The sequence below is a fragment of the Crotalus tigris genome, unplaced genomic scaffold (genome assembly GCF_016545835.1).
Source record: "Crotalus tigris isolate CLP2741 ecotype Arizona unplaced genomic scaffold, ASM1654583v1 scf7180000017628.32516253702:7417878, whole genome shotgun sequence".
In the NCBI taxonomy this organism is placed as follows: Eukaryota; Metazoa; Chordata; class Lepidosauria; order Squamata; family Viperidae; genus Crotalus; species Crotalus tigris.
The window spans coordinates 3,483,207-3,488,345 of record NW_024096523.1 but is presented as its reverse complement, the minus strand read 5'-3'; positions in this window follow the sequence as shown (position 1 = coordinate 3,488,345).

Below are 5,139 nucleotides of genomic sequence, written 5' to 3'. Positions count from 1 at the left end.
CCCTCCCCTTTCTCCACCGTTGCGCCCGGCAGTGCGCCTGCGCGACGCTAACTGCGCCACCAGCCCTCTATCTCAGCGCCGGCCCTTCCGCCGCGCGAGCGGCGCAGAGACGCTCCGGGAATAAGCAACCCACCCTTTTTAACTCTCCACGTCCCATTGGTCGGGAGGGGAGTGACAGCTATTCCGCCCAAAGGGAACCCGCCAATTGGCGGGCGGCCCGGGCCAATCTGCGCACTTAGAGTAAGAGAAAGAGGGAGACGACACAGGGAACACAAGGGGCGGGGTTATCACGGGTGGAGGGGATGCTGGGAATTGAAGTTTTCAATGGTCTCAGGAGTCAAGTTAGAGCCGTGTTTCTTGAACTTTTTGTGCTCGGGACCCCCTCATATTTTTAAAAAGTTTGAATGATCCTAAAAGAACTTTAGATTCTATGGTTTATATTTATCGATGTTTAATGTATTAAAAATTAAAATGGATGCCTTCATATATTATTTATTGAATCAGGTAAAAATAACAATCGTTGTAAATATTACATACATCTTTAAAATTAATGAAAATAACTATATTGTTTTAAGAAATAAATAATAATTCAAATATCTTCAATATCTGGCAGATCATTTTGATTCTGTGGACATCCTAAGATCTTTGGAGATCCCCAGGAGTCTTTGCATTACCCTTTAAAAAATACTGAACAAGAGAAAGCAGTATTAATGTTGGAAGTTAGGAAGGGAGGAAGTCAGCAGCAGCAACATTACCCACCGTTTTTGTGGTGGTAGGGGAGTCCCTTAAGTTGTATATGATGCTTCCTGGGAATTTATTTCCTAATGCACAGAATTACAAAGTTTAAGACAGTGATATTTTTATGGAATATTGCCAAGGAGGAATACAGGACATGTTTCAAAGAAGCAGCTGCTTTAGAAGTATGTAAAATTACACCCTTAAGATATAGGAATCCTTGCCCACATGTTCTAAGCAAATGGCCAGTTAAATATAGGGCACCTGTCTGGGCAAACATATGGGATTTCTATCACACCGTTCTCAGATTAAACCAGCCTGGGGGTGGGGGGGGTGGATGATGGGGGAGCTAATTACCCTACAAAAGCTGGGTTGTTTCAACATAGATCGCTGGGTCACTGTTTTGTGAACAAATCCCAGTTCACACAATACACTAAGTCAGTGTTTCCGAACCTCAGCAAATTTAAGCTGTGCAGTATGAATTTTGGGTGCAAATTCATACATGATGCAAAAGATATTGTAGACTAATATTACGATGAAACCCAAAGATGCATTTTCACAAGGCAACTGGACTTTCTTGTTTTTCTTTGAAGACGTTTCACTTCTCATCCAAGAAGCTTCTTTAGCTCTGGTGGGAAAGATTTATACTGCTTCAGACAGCTGTTCATTTGCATTTTTTTAATGCAGGGGTGTTATAACGTATTGACATGTTGCAACGTATTGCAACTTTTTTTGCATTGCCGGAGCTGGGGTGGATGCAGCCACTGCATGATGCAACCGGCCCGTGGGCTGGCAGTTTGACACTCCTGTTTTAGTGAGTCGTTAATGCTACCTGGAGGCTTATCTGTGTCTTCAGGGTCACCTGAGTAGTGCAAATGGTTGTGGAGCCTTCTTGGAACTGTTGAGGACAATACGATGAAACCAGAATTATTTTTTATTACACTTTATGGATGCTGAACTAGAAAAGAAATGCAGGGAACTATTATTGTACAGTACAGTATATGGTAACTGCAGCAAGATTGTCGAATGTACAAGAATGAGTTCCAGTTCTAATAACTTCCAATGTTGCCCTTTGGGGAAAATGAATGTCTTTCTCTGTCTGCAGGCAAAAGCCTCCCAGACTGTAACCTGACTGCACCATTTTTGAAGATAACCTTCATCTTACATCTTACTTTGAGACTTTCGTAATTTCAGCAGCTTAGTTCCTCTGTTAAAAAAAATATTATTTTTCCACATGGAGGCAGCATCTGCAGAATGTTCTTTACTAACTCCACTCCTCGGCTGTTTTTTGCAAATTGACTTATCTTTACAGCCCTGTGAAAAATGCAGCCTGAGTCTCAGTTGCAGTGGTGTGGCTGCTGCAGGGTAGAGTGTTGCAATGTCCATAATTTTTACCATTTTTCAGGATTATTGCCAGCTAGTTTTTGTGTGTCTTGTGGGCAGCTTATATTGAATTTTTAAATTCATTTTCTCACTGGTCAAAGTTGAGAACTCACTATGGTTCGAGGAAGAATTGGAAAAGAGTTTTTTAGAGACCAACCAGATATGAAACAAATGCCTAATTGCAACACATATCCGTCTCTTACAAATTTATTAATAGCGTAAGTGAGCAGAGGCAGTTGTTGACGGGGCTGCAGCATGTAGGAAGAGAGGCTGTGAACTTAATCACATTGCATTGCACCTTAAGGTTCAGAGAACTTTGAAGAAAAAAATGCAATTGCCACTATTTTCTTTTGTGGTTAATAAAAGCTTGCCTGGTGGCAAGTTAACTAACCTCAGCTGATTTTGATGGTACAATCTCTCATGAATATCTGTGTAACACTAGAATGCCTTGTTTTACACAAGGAGAGAAAAAATATACAGTTTTTTGGAGCTTACAAAGCACATCAGATAGATCAGTGATGGCGAACCTTTTAGAGACCGAGTGCCCAAACTGCAACCCAAAACCCACTTATTTTTCACAAAGTGCCAGGGCCGCATCAACATTGTGGTGCCCTTGGGGGGGGGGCCGGGAGGTGCCTCTGAGTGCCGCCTCTGCCACACAAAAACCGGGAGCACAAAAATGGGCCACCATGCTGTAAGGCACAAAAACGGCCGCCAACTATGCCGTGGGGTGCAGATACAAGGCGCTGCACCACACAAGAATGGGGCAGGGCTAGTGAGTATCATGTAGGCACTAGCGCTGCTTCATTTGCAGTGCATGCGTGCTCGCAGCCCCGTGCGCACATGCACGCATGTAAAATGCTTCCTCCTCCCTTTTCTTCCAGTCCACCAATTGACAATGGTTGGTGACCTCTGCTGCACCACCTTCACTTGAGCTTGCTAGTTGGACGCTTCGCCTCCTTTGTGCTGGACGGGGCTCCTGCTCTGGGTGGTGGTGGTGGCCTGATGGACCTGCTGCTGGCGGCGGTGGCGCGTGTGCCAACTAAGAGGGCTCTGAGTGCCATCCCTGGCACGTGTGCCATAGGTTCGCCACCACAGAGATAGATGATTCTCGGCAATTGACCATTCAGCTGACTCTGAGCTTGGAGAAGGCCCTCATCTTCTATTTTGTAACAATACTCCATATCCTGTCTTATGTTTTTAATGTATTATATTTTATAATTATTTGAGCTAGAAATGTTTTTTTATTAAAATGAGCCTTTTCTAATGCATTGCAAATTGTTTTGAATTAGTTGAATTTTATTTACTTATATATTATTGTTATATATTTATTTATTTATATCCCATCTTATTTTTACAAATAATTCAAGGCATGAACTTACTTTTCCTATTTTCCCCACAACAACCACTATGTGAGGTAGATTGGGCTGAGAGGGAGTGAGTGGCCCAAAGATACCCAGCTAGCTTTCATGGTTAAGGTGGGACTTGAACTCATGGTCTCCCATTTTCTAGCCTGGTGCCTTAACCGCTAGACCAGTGGTGGCGAACCTATGGTACAGGTGCCAGAGGCGGCACTCAGAGCCCTCTTTGTGGGCATTCGCACCGTCGCCCCAGTCCTAGGCCTTCAGATGGGTTTTATAAAATCTTTTCGCTTTAGGCCTCCGCCGCCATGTGCAAAAAAAACAAAAAAAAAGGTTCAATCAGTCAATTTCAGCTTCTTGCGGGCGAAAAAAAAAAGATCTTGCAAAGTTGGAATTGATTGATTGAACTTTGTAGTCCCACCCAGTCTGCCGTTACCACTGCAGCCACGCCCACCCAATGGACCATGCCCACCCAATGGGCCACACCCACCAGGCACCCGAGGATGCATAAGTGAGTTTTGGGTTGCAGTTTGGGCACTCGGTCTCTAAAAGTTTCGCCATCACCGCGCTAGACCAAACTGGCTCCCCTGTGTGCCTGCTTTGATGTGTTTTCATCCAGGAAGTTACATGAAAAAAAAACCACATTTCGAGAGCCACCGGCTGATCCACTGCACCAAACCAAGCACAATTTACAGGTAGTCCTTGACTTACAACCGTTTGAAGTTACGACCATACTGAAAAAAGTGGCTTATGATTAGTCCTCACACTTATGACCATAGCAGCATCTCCATGGTCATGTGATCAAAATTCGAGCATTTGACAACTGGCATGTATTTATAATATGGTAGTTGTAGTGTCCCGGGGTCATGTGACTGTTATTTGTAACCTTCCCAGCCAGTTTCCGACAAGCAAAGTCGGGAGGGAGGGGGAGAGAGACGGATTTGCTTAATGATGCGTGATTTACTTAACAACTTTAGGGATTCGCTTAATAACTGTGGCAAAAAAGGTCAGAAAATGACTCACTTCACAACTGGCTTACTTAGCAACAGAAATTCCAGTCCCAATTGTGAGCATAAATCAAGGACTATCTATTTTGGTAGTCCTCAACTTACAACCACAATTAAACTTTCTATTGCTAAGTGAGACAGTTATTAAGTGAATTTTGCCCCATTTTATGACCCTCCTTGTGACAGTTGTTAAGTGAATCACTGCAGCTGTTAATAATATGGTTATAAAGTGAATCTGGCTTTCCCTTTGACTTTGCTTGTCAGAAGGTCATAAAAGTTGAGCACATGATCCCGGAACACTGCATCTTGCATAAATATGAGTTGCCAAAAGCACTCGAATGTTAATCCATGGGGATGCTGCAGTAGTCATAAGTGTGAATAATGGTCACAGGTCCCTTTGTTAGCGCTGTTGTAACTTGAAACGGTCACTAAACGAATGTTGTAAGTCGAGGACTATCTGTACACGACTTCTCTAATACCCCAGCCCAACTGCTCCCTTCTATACTAGGAAGGTGCTGGAACGAGGCCTTCTCTCGCCTACCGGATATCAGCAACCCAGATTTGGTAGCGCCACTTAAGACCTGCTGAGGTGATTTCTCTTCGCCCAGCGGGAGGTGTGACCCAGCGCCCGCCGCCGCGGCTTGCTGCCGTTC